This window comes from Carlito syrichta, unplaced genomic scaffold (assembly GCF_000164805.1).
Source record: "Carlito syrichta isolate Samal-C Ts95f unplaced genomic scaffold, Tarsius_syrichta-2.0.1 Scaffold301006, whole genome shotgun sequence".
In the NCBI taxonomy this organism is placed as follows: Eukaryota; Metazoa; Chordata; class Mammalia; order Primates; family Tarsiidae; genus Carlito; species Carlito syrichta.
The window spans coordinates 799,696-812,483 of record NW_007245102.1 but is presented as its reverse complement, the minus strand read 5'-3'; positions in this window follow the sequence as shown (position 1 = coordinate 812,483).

Genomic DNA, 12,788 nt, shown 5'->3' with positions numbered 1-12,788 from the left:
AAAGCATTAGAACAATTTCTCAAAGATCTTAAGCCAAGCTCCAGTATATAACAAAGGTAAGTGTCAAGCTTTTATCTATGAAGTGGGTTTAGAGAGCTCAGAGCCCAAAGAAATCCAGCCCTCATCTCCTGCCTGCATTGTTATCTTTATGGAATCTGAGGGCTCTTTAGAACACAGCTTTGCGAGCATAGGTTATGAATGATACAAAAGACCAGGATAAAAAGTGAAGAAGTTAGTCTCCCAAGTGTCATTACCATTCTAGGTTAATAAAGATTTTGTATGATCAAAAACCATGTCTGCAGAAGGTCTGATGCCATAAAGATGGAAATCTGAGTTTCAATAGCTACAAATTTTGATGAAATTTAGAACTGAAAATGAATTCACAAGAAAAATTCTAAATGAAGTAAGTGCACACATACCATGGCTAGTTGAAGTATAAAACGAAAGAATAAGGAGAATAGTAATCATTAGTTGCCTTAATAGGTGCTCAACAATTCTCCCCTAATAATCAAGCCATCCATATCTTTTTAAAAACTAATTATGTGTTTGGAAATTTGGATATTTATGTGTCTGGAAATAATTGGACAGAGAGAAAACTATGTGTTGATGAAGAAACAATTTTAGTTTTCGTTTTTAAAAATTGTTGAAAACTATGTTTTTGGCCACTTCGAAGAGATAGTTTCTCCACATTAGAAATGAGTTATATTAATGTGAATTATTACACTCATTAGATTTAATCAGAATAGTTATATATTTTTAAGTCCAAAGAGAACTTTTTCCCTTAAAAAAAAAGATAGAAAAGATGCTGCAAAGTCCATATATTTGTCCTTCTTTATGGCTGCATAATGGATTTGGATTTGATCATAGTGATTTATCACAGAAACAAAGAACAGAGCTCCATATGTTCTCAGTCATAAGTGGATCTTGAACAATTATAATGCTATAAAAAAAGTGATTGACAATAGTGGGAAACTGTCAGGGGAGGGGGGTGGGATTGGCACTTGAGGGAAACTGCTTAGGGAGGGAGGGGCATACCTCATCAACAAGGGTACCTTCATGATCAGTGGTACCTTCATGATCCACTGCCTAGGGAGGGAGGGGCATACCTCATTAACAAGGGTACCTTCATGATCACATCTTTATAATAAAATTTTCTTAAAAGTATAAAAGAAGTTATATTCTCTAATACTTATTCTCTGATTCTTCTAAGTTTTTCTAAATTTACTTTGGTGACCAGGGCACTTGGATATTTAACTAAAGACTGTTTTCCTATTCTTCCTTGTAGTCAGTGACTATGTTTGAGCTAGTAGGACACTGTAAAATATGTGCAACTTTTAGAATATTTCTCTTAAATATAAAGTTACTGGCCCAATCTATTTATCATACTCCCGAGAACAGCAGCAGACCCAAAGATGAAAACCACATGTTGAAAATGATATAGCCAATCGGCCAATCAGATGTCTTAGGAACCAGACACTTAACACAGAAGAAAATATTCTTACATCTAACTCAAGATCCTGTATTTTAAGTTTTTCTTGTGATAAATCTTCAGCCTATGTCTCAGCTACTAAAAGACTTTGTGTACTGCCATAAAGGGGTGTACTGCCATAAAAAATAGGTAGGGTTGTCTTAATGGTTCTGTTGTAGACAACAAGGCTATAAACACCGCAGACTGGAAAACTAACAACACTTGATACGTCATGACAAAATGTTTAGTAAAACTATTGGCTATAATGAAAGGAATACTACCTCTGAAGTATTTTGCTTTAAAGAGATTCTTAGGACAAGGCTAAACATTTGTCTACATTATCTGCTTCTTGATGTTTTTAGTCACAATGAGAGACACACGTTTGAGTAGGGATTGACGGTGTGTAGTTACCTGGAAACATAAAGAAATAGACTTTGCAAAGGAATGAGTCTCTAGTAGAGATCTTGACCACAACTGATATTTCTTGTAAAAGAAAATCCTCATGCTTGTATGTCTCAACTAGCAAAAGCTAACACTGTTCCTTGGACTTTCTCAAAAGTCTTTTTTGTGCTTCTTAGCCAGACAATGGAAGCTCTGCACAGGTACAAAGACATGATAAAATTGTCTTAATTTATCTCCATTGCCTATAGTGCCAGACAGATGGTCCTAACTCAAAAGCAGAAAATCAGAGAGGAGAAAGTAGAATAGATCATCACGTATGATGATTTTCCTATAGAACTGATGGGAAAACAAATAGAAGCTCCACTAAACTTTTGAGAAAATTAATATTACCTGAAGAAAAAAAAACAGAGGGATGTAAGCCTACAAGCAAGTCCTTCGGTTCCCAAATACGTGTCGCCAAGAGGCATCATGTGAAAATGATACAGCCTCCACACAAAGCATAATCCCCAAAATCACTTTATATTTGGCTGCAAAGTATAGTATGCAAAGGAAAACTTCCAGAGGATTGCAGAAGTCACAGAGGGCAATGTCTAAAAGAGCCATCCAAGTGGGTAAAATCTGGGGTAAACCAAGCAAAAGTTTCTGCCTATCAATCTATAACTGCTATGAATCACTGAGTGCTCTAAGTTTCATATTTTTATCTCTATGACTGAATTATTTACTTACTGTGTCACTGCATATTAGGTATTGGGACTAGGTAGGGAAGATAACATGTCTCTTCGTTTATAGATGAGGAGTTGCAAGAGAGCTGAATATTAGTAAGAGATTCTGGACTTTAAACTGGGTGCAGAGAATGTATGGGGCATGTGTGGCTCCACTGAAGAGGCTGCTGATGTTCTCTGTGTGCAGAAAAGAAAATGCAACGGCAAGATGTCAACATTCTCGCATATCTATTCTGTTTGTATCTCTTTAACAAGAAATTCACATATGTTTAAGGTGTAAGGATGGACACGAGGATACTCAGGAAGAGACTGTGTTTTCCAGTATTCCTATCAATTAGGATAGCCGTGAGATTAAGCTAAGGCCAGTGGAATGCAAGTGACTGCTATAAATGAGTAAACCAATGAACATTGAGAATTGTCTCTAATTACAAAAAAGAAAAGCCTAAAACTAAAACAACAATAAAAAAAAGCAAAAGGGTCTATGATCTAAAAGTATGATATAACAGGAAGAATTACAGCTCCCCAATCAAGATTTCAATTATAGTATAAAGTTTTCAGAAAATGTCATCAAAGCACCACTGTGAAATAACAGTTGGTAATTTAGCTTAGTTCATATAATTTGAGTTAATCCTGACTTCTAACTTTAATCCAATTAGAAGGAAAACATATTTGATTCGGAATTACACTTTTTGGTGTGTGTTTTATTTTTCTATGTTTCACAAATTGAGCACAAATTAGGGTGGAGAAAGCATGCTGACAATTCGGTAGTTGATTAGCAAATTAGTTTTTGCTAGTAAAGATTTTTTTTGAACATCTACCTACATTCCTTATTTATACTGATTTTTTTTTTTAACATCTACCTACATTCCTTATGTATACTGATTTTCAGAACTCATCAATATATGTTTTTTCATTCCACTTGACATGGCTCGTTGAGTTATATATTTCTGCATTTTAAATGACAAGATCTGCGCAGTATGTTCTTTTTAAATTTCATAGAAAACCATGGGTACAGATGGTCCATTAATAGCAATAAAAAGGCAAATTAAAATTATGCAAAACTCTTTGGAAAGCAATTCATTCCACAGCTATTTCAAGGAAAGTGTCTGTGTTTAAAGTCTAATGTGATAAGACTTCCTGCTGATACGACAAGTCATCCTAAAAGAAGTATGTATCATCTGAATTCTCTGCTTTTGGCAAGATGGACAAACTACTTAATTGATTTTAATAAACAATAGCTACGAGTAGGGACCAATCTGTCAGGGTTTGGTCCCAATTCCTTATATGATTTGATAGACAATGACATTCCAAAACACACATTTCTGATTTACGTATCTACTATCTACTTATGTATCTCTAGTCATATAATAGAATTTTTATTATCTAGAATTATGCTCACTAATATTTCTGTAAGGGTGGTGCTTTATGCAGCTGTTGGCTGAATGAGGTGCTGTGATATGACAAACACCAATGCATTCTGGAACTAAACACATGTGAGTTCAAATTTCCCCTTTACTCTAAAATTCCCAAATCGATTTGGGAATATTATCTATTGATCTTATTTTTCTCCTTTAATATTACAGTAATTAATAATGAATCTTTAAAATAAAGTCTATTGTTATAGATGTGAAAGTAAACCATATGCTTTTAAAGTTCAAGTAAATATTAATTGGTGTTATACACCTAGATTGGGAAGGGAGAAAACAAGGTAAACTACAAGACTTTAGGATTGGATGCACTAACTGCCATTAGAGTTCATTGTCTTAGAGGTGTAAGGAATGACATTGAAGAAAAACGTGTGTCAATGACAGAAAGGAGGAAAAATGACAACATATTTCTGAAGATGAATAAGCGATTAATAGTGTAACAAATTAGAGAAGGACACAATGAAGAAAGAAAAGAGGAACATACAAGAAAGACTATATTTAAGTAAAAGAATAAAGCCTTCTCCAGTAATAACTTGTCAGAATATTAAAACAGAGTGGTGAGACCAAGCCAGGATAAAGAATTCTGAAACATTACTCTCCTACAACTACGTGTTTTACTGATAACCCCTGACTGTGATCTTATAAGAGCAGAGGGATTAAGTTAATACCATACAAAACAAATCTCATTCTTAATTAGTCAATAGATATGGAAATGTCATACTTCAATGAGAATTTATTTTTGGAGATTGAAGGACCAGAGATACTTCAAGCAAGGAGCATAATCAGATTACATCTGATCAACAAAGAAGAAAGCAGGGTATCTCCAAATTTCTGGAGCAGCTGTGCAGTAATTATGCCATAATTAATTTCGTGTGTGTGTGTGTGTGTGTGTGTTTTATTCTCAGAATTACTTTTTCATCTTGCCCAGCAATGTAAAATCAACTTAATTTCCTGGAAGTTGTTTGGCATTTATTATGCACCAAGACACTGAAATGTGGACTTCAGAGCAACTTCCTGTGTTATTTCTTATAATGCTACAGCTGAATTGCATTTTTTGTACAAAAAATATATTTGAGTTTAAATTTTTAAGGATGAATCAGTTTGTGTTCTTGGCACAAAAGGAACTGTACACTGAGCCATCTCATTTATGGTATGACTATAAAATTTTGGGGTTTTTCCTGGGGCTCATTTTCTCTTAGCTTATTACTTAAAACCTTTTGAAAGGTTTCACAGGGAGTAATGGTAAATGCCTGGGGAGGAATTGGGGCTATTTCAGAACTGCTAAGCCAGCCTGACACAGAATTCATTCTTCAGCGTTCTGGGGTACCAGGTACACATTTTTAGGTTTCACCACTATCCTAAAGAGATGAAAGTCCTTTGAATTCAGTGGGAGATTCATTTTAAAATTAGTTCTGTGGGAAGCAGGGAAATTTGAGAAACGGACTGAAGACACTATTTGAATAAGGCCAACACATACAATGCCAACTTTGTTATTTGAACTCATCTTAGAGTTGGCAGCTGTGTGTGTGTGTGTGTGTGTGTATGCAGGAGACATTGTGGAAAATGTGCATTTGAGCCCTATCATTTACTTGTGAAATACTAGTGTGCATGTAACTGCTTAAATACCAAAACCAATATCTGTCAAAGACAGGGTAAGCTCACCATGTGCCTAATTATATCTACATCCTCAAAATATATAGGTTATTTATGTTAGCTGATGGTGTGGACTTCATTGGAGGCAACTGATATAGTAAAGTGGATTTTATAGACTGGGTTTTAGGAATCTAAAATTAAACAGGAAAAGGAGCATCGTGCTTTGAGAGGATATAAGGACCTGCTGCCAATTTCATATCACCAACCCCAGTAATGGTTAAGTTGAGGAAAGATATCAGAAGTCTACACACCCTGAGACTTCTTTACTCCCCTACAATGTAACCAAAACCATCCACACCACTAAAGCTGTTGAAATAAAAAATGTGTATTAAGCAATACATGTTGATTATCTCGTGGTTACGGTAGGTTATGAATCTGGACACAACTCAGCTGGCTTTTGTGTGCAGGGTCTCCCACAAACTATAATGAAGTATTTGATTTTGCCATAGTCATCTCAAGGTTTCAATAGAGAAGGATCCACTTCCAAGCACATATGGTTATTGGTAGTATTTAATTCCTCATCATGGGGGCCTCCCCAGCATGGCGCCTTTCTTCCTCCATGCAATACAACTGAGAAGCAACAGACAGAATATATTCAGAGAGAAAGCACAGTCCTTTCTCATCTAACCATAAAGAGAATACCCCATCCCCTTTGCTGTTCTCTGTTGACTAGGAGCAAGTCACTACATCCAGCCCACACTCAATACAAGGGGATTACACAAGGGCATGAATGCCAGGAGGTGGGGAGCATTTGGGCAATCTTAGATGTCAACTTAAAAACAAATCCATGCAGACTGCAATTCTCCTTTTGCCACACTGCAGGAATCAAATGATATATATATATGAAATCCTCTAGGAATTGTCATGCCAGGGAAAAAATGGAAAATGCATTATTTAAATCCTGCATTCCATCATCCCTCAATTTGCTTTTACAAAAGTGAGGAACCCAGCCTCCTGCAGCTAGCCTAGTAATTGCAGTGGGAGCTTCTCCAAAGGTTGAGTTCTGGAAGGAATTGTAATCAGCCAGGGAGACTCTGAGGACGAATTAGAGAAGAAACATTTTCACAGCTGCTTACTATGAAAACAAACAAAGGGGGCCATGATGAGGAAAACGTGGAGGCCTCTACTAATCAGTTAATAGCAGATCATTTGGAAAATCTAACCTGACATCTTCTGGTTATGACTAGCTCACTCTGAAGAAAGAAACAAATTAAAACTCAGAGATGAATGCTTGTGTTTCCCCAGCCAGGTTTCTTGGAGTATTCGAGTCAAGGAGGAGTATTGAAGGATAGAAGCAAGTTACTCTGAGAAGAATGGGTCATTGTGAAAGAAATGGGTCATTGGAGTTCATGTAGATGATATGTGCATGTCACAGAGGCAGGAAGTAAAACAACAAGCAGTTCAGGGATCCTGCCAGAACATGGCAAGATACTGACCTGCAGAGCCAGGCGTTGGATTATCTATCATCTGCATATTTACAGAAATGCACAGATGCATGCATATGCAATTGAGTGACTCAGATATGTGGGCAGGTATGAGGAAGTCTGGCTCCCACACATGTTTACTTTTGCTCTTCCATTCCCTTGCATCCCAGCTCCAAGCACTCACTCCTGGGCATCTCGTCCATAGTCTCTCAAACAATGCTTTGTCTCTCTCAACATGTTTACTAATACTGTGACCAAAGTGTTTCCAAGCCATTTGGGTTTCAACTTGGGGGACAGCAACACAGTGGACAAGCACAAGCACACTGAACTGATAAAAATCAGAGTCAGCAACTACTCCAGTAAGACATATCTGTAACGAGCCAACAGCATGACTTGACTCCTAATATGGTCCAGCGATATGGCTGACATCTCACATTGTTATCTCACTTCTTATTTGTTAGTCCATCATTTGGAAGATTACCTGACTAGCTTGTAGAAGCAAATAAATACATTTAGAAAAATAAGGGAAAACAGGAAAAATGTATGAAAGTTTGGTTCAAGAACAGTGAACCAGGTTTGGAGGGAGCAAGCACTTGTGAAATCTGAATGAATATATAACAAGTGGAGATAAATGTGTATTTACTGCTACAATCATCTAGTTTCCTCTAACAGGGTTTTGTGTTCTGGGACAGCTAGATTATATATTACATAACAAAAACCTTTAAAAATTGTATTATTATAATATTTCTGCCATGTACATACGCCTTTTCCCGGAGAAGTGAAATCCCTTAAGATCATCACTGATTTACTCTTTAAACAAAGGTGACAGGGTAAATAAGATTGTGATGTTAACAGCTGGCTCAGAGTTCCCCTTGGAGAGAAAACTATCTTTGTTTAGAATAAACACCTTGATATGCTGCTTTAGATGTGTGAGCCCTGAGGACATGTTCTGAAAGGATCCCAGAAGTTAAAAAAAGACCAATTTTTCTGTTCAAAAATTTTATGGGAATATAAAAGAAAATGTGAAACAGGAGAGGGCAGAGAGTCAGACCTAATCCCTTCCAAAATATAGAGACAAGAGATAGAGATAGTGATAGAGATAGCAATAGAGATAGAGATGAGAGATATGGATGACGGTGGGGGAGAGAGAGAGAAGAAAAAGGGAAAGAAAGAAACAGAAAGAACACAAAGCAACATGGCAGAACACTAGAGATGCTGGAACTCTGTGATGACTGAGAAATATCTGGTGGGTGGTTGGTAGCCAAAAGCCTCTGAAGAACAAATCTAATACTGTATAATACTAATACTCAGTATTAAAGAGTTTGGGAATTATTGCCACTATGCAATCCTCTTCTTGGTAAAATCTGCTGTCTTACAAATGACTCACGTGAATGACATTTGGGAGGAATCAGAGATGAACAGTCCATATGCAGGTTGGCATTGGGCAGTCCTAAACAAACATAGGAGATGAGCCCTTCATGAGAACAAGAGTTTAGTGGGAAGAGGAATTCAGCACCAGAGGCACCATTGAATGTCAGCCGTCAGGGTCTTGTTGAGAACCTCAGATTTAGTACATGAGAGGAGGGATGGTTGCCAATCTTGAATGAGGGTACATACTCATATTGGGTGTCACACTAATGTTGTTGTTAGGACAAGATCAGAAACTAGGCTAGACAATTCCTAGTTAGTTCCTAGTACAATCACAATAAAGAAAAAGTGGGGAATAGAAGAAGGACAGGAAGGAAGAGATATACAAGAACATGCAGAAAAGTAAAATAACAGAAGAGCTGTTATAACTGAACCCAAGTATAAGGCCTGAGGACATCAAAAGTGGAGAAAATAGACTCAAAATAACATGACCTGGTAAAACCTGTAGCTATCTATGTTCCTGATTTCCTTCTTAGGACCATTTTAATTTAATTTAGAGCAATTCAGCCTAAGTTAAATAGCTATCACTTGTTTGCCAACATAAGGAATATATCTTACATGAGGGTCATAAAAGTTAAAACTATATTACTCTGGTTTTCACTAGAAATCAATGACCTATTGGTAATTTAAAAAGGAGGCAAATTCTAAATTATCGCTAAAACAAAGCAACAACAAATCAGAAATGTGAGTCAAGTTCTTGATATGTTTAACCATTGACAATAAGTAATTCTACCAAAACATTTCAGTCTTGGTCACGATCAAATTTTAAATAAGCAAGTTGGTAATAAGTGGGAAACTGAGATAAAGAATTTCCACCGAACTTATATATATCACGCCAGGGAGTATATACCTTATAAAAAATATCTGTTATGCCTACCTTGGCTATTTATATAAAAAACAGTTCTAGACACCTCTCAAGAGAAGATATACAAATGGCCGACAAACACGAAAAAATACTCAACATCACTCGTCATCAGGGAAATGCAAATTAAAACTACAATGAGATACCACCTTACACCAGTCATAATGGCCATTAATAAAAAAATCTAAAAATAATAGATGTTGGCATGGATGCTGTGAAAAGGGAGTGCTTGTATACTACTGACAGGAGTGCAAAGTAGGACAACATCTATAGAAATTGATCTAGAGATTCCTCAAAGAACTAAAAGTAGATCTGCTATTTGATCCAGCAATCTCACCTCTAAGTGTCTACCCAAAGGAACAGAGGTCATGATACAAAAAAGTCACCTGCACTAGTATGTTTATTGCAGCACAATTCACAATGGCAAAGATGTGTAATCAACGTAAATGCTCATCAACTGACGAGTGAATAATGAAAATATGGCATAGATATAGATATAACATGAATACTACCTCAGCCATAAAAAAGAATGAAATAATGTGTGTGTTTTTTTAGCAACTTAGACAGAAAGGGAGAGCATCATCCTAAGTGAACTAACACAGAAACAGAAAACCAAAAGCCTCATGTTCTCATGTATATGAGGGAGCTAAACTAAGTATCTACAAAGGCATAGAGAATGGAAACTGGAGACTCAGAAGGGGAAGGGTGGGAAGGAGAGAGGGAAGAGAAAATCACCAATGAGATAAACAGATGGGGTGGTGGATACACGTGAAGCCCAGACTTCTTTACCACTATACAATATATGCATGCAACCCAAAACTATTTGTACTCCCCAAAGTTATTGATGTGAATCAATTAAAAAGAAAAACTCTTAAAAATTAAAAATAAAAAGTTTTTCCACCAGGCTGCCATGTCAGATTAGACAGACTATAATTCTACTGCATCGAAAGAATGAGTGAACAATTTGGGAATATTGTACTTGGACATTTAAAAAATATTTTAAAAGACTGATGGTATCTAACACAACCTTTGATAAAAACTATTAACATGCATAGAGTACTTTATGCTATAGTAAGCACTTTTCATGTGCTATCTTAATTCTCACAAAAATTTCATGAAGTAGCTGTGTCTTAGAAATGAGAAAACTGGAGTTTAGCATTGTTGACAAGAATTTAGCCTCTTACCCAAACTAACTTACCTATGAATCATGTCACTTTTACTTACTAAAAATGGGTGTCAGCTTTGTGTAGCTTTCATTGTTTTTGCTGCTGTTGTTTTTTTTCCCTAGATCTTCTCACTCATTCTGGCTTAACTCCACCATCTATTTATTTTTGTGTATAACTAGTCCATGATACTCCAAGGTTATTTTTGAACTCAGCAGCAGGTCAACCTATTTGTTTATGATGCTTTGGACATGACTTATACTCATCTTCAGTCTTCTCCTCAGTTAGCTGCTCAGCCTGATAATTTATTGAACATTCATAATATCTCAGAAATTTTGTTAGTCTCACAGAGGGAACTATTAAAAGAAAACAAGACAGATAAAAGCTATGATTGAATTCTATACTTTGAGACTAGTCTTTGGGGGTTAAGGAGTGGGATTGCAATAAGACTCATGGGACATGACAAATTGAGACCTGATAATGTTGGCTACCACGTAAGTGAGAATTATCTAACCACTTGAGTCTCTGCACAGGATGTTTATCAGGGCAAATCTCAGCCCAGCTAGTTGTGCCTTAATCCTGATGTCTCAAAAGTCCCAGAGTCTCACAGTTCTACTGTGGCTGTTTGTAGTTAGACACATAACCAAAGTTTTGGTTTTTCCTGGGCCTCTTGGCACAGCTTAAATTCTAGACTCGAGTAAGAATACAGAAAGGTCTCGTACTTTCATCAACAAAAACAGATGATTTCTCTCCTGTGCTGAGTCATTTTATTATCAACTTGGTCAAATTAAAAATATCTGTTTCCAGAATTTTCTTCTCCTTCTAGTATTGGCTTAGACATGGCAAATATGGAGATAGAGAGACAGAGACAAACAGACAGACACCCAGAGAGAACTTTGAAAGATTTGAGAGGCAAAACCCAATCAGTCACCAGTAGTCTCAGCAGGTCTTCATGGTCAGATAAAGACAGACAATTGTCTGTTGCAAATATGCCTGGTGGTTTCCTCTTTGTCTTTGATCTACATTGTTCTACATCAAGCTTTTCATCCTGGCTGCTGGACATCCCAACTGACAATGTTCCCAGGGCCTCCAACAAATGCCTAACTGAGAACTAGCAGAGATGGAGGCTACACAAAGTGAACAGTTGTCATAAGACCTCTTGACAGACATTCCTTTCTTCGTTTCACTTCAGTAACTGGACTTGCTGGGCTTCTCAGACTCTTCACGTCAGCTCCAGCTTGCCCTTCAGTACCAGTGCTTTAAGAAAACTGATGAAAGACTCTTTCTGATCCTCCAACTTGCTGTTGAAGACCTGCACTTCCCCAGCTCCTTTGAAAATAACGTAAGATCTAACACTTGTAATTATTCCCTCAATGCTTAGCTCTCAGAATGACTCTGCTTCCTTGGTTGAACACTGACTAATTCAGGCTCTTAGTGGGTGTTTTCATCTAAAGAACTGAAGACATGTGGCAATGGCTTGGAAATTGGTGGCAGGCGGAGACTGAAAGACAGCAAGAAACCTATTAGAAAGGGCTGGGAAAATGGCCAAGCAATGTTTGAGGTTAGAGGAAGGAAGGTTCGTATTATGTTACGGAGGAAAAAAATTGTCAAGACTTGCCTGCGTGGCTGGGCACGGTGGTTTATGCCTGTAATCCCAACACTTCGGGAGGCCAAGCTTAGAGGACTGCCTGAGCCCAGGAGTCGATACCAGCATGGGCAACTTGGAGATACCTCGTCTCTACAATAAATATAAAAAATAAGCTGGGCATGGCGGCACATGCCTGTGGTTCTAGCTACTCAGGAGGCTGAGGTGGAAGGATAGCTGAGCCCAGCAGATCGAGGCTGCAGGTGAGTGGTGATGGTGCCACCGCATTCCAGCCTAAGGGACAGAGTGAGACGCTGACTCAAAAAAAAAAAAAAAAAAAATTGCCTGTGATAATGCGAAAGAGAGGGAACTAATGAATTTGTAGGTCTGGCTAACTAGCTTTACCTCTACATAAAAAGTTGAAAGTGCCAATTGTCTTCTTCCAGCTGCATGTAACAAGGTGTGTGAAGACAAATGCATTAAGGAAAGAACTGCTCTGTGTATAAGCAGAATGTAAAGAATATACAAAGGCAGGACTTACTAAGGATGAAAAATAAAGCTATCACATTTCTCTCAAGTATTTTTTAAAATCAGGGGTACATGGTATAACTTTGTTTCATGGATATGTTGTGTGGTAGCGAAGTTTGGGCAACT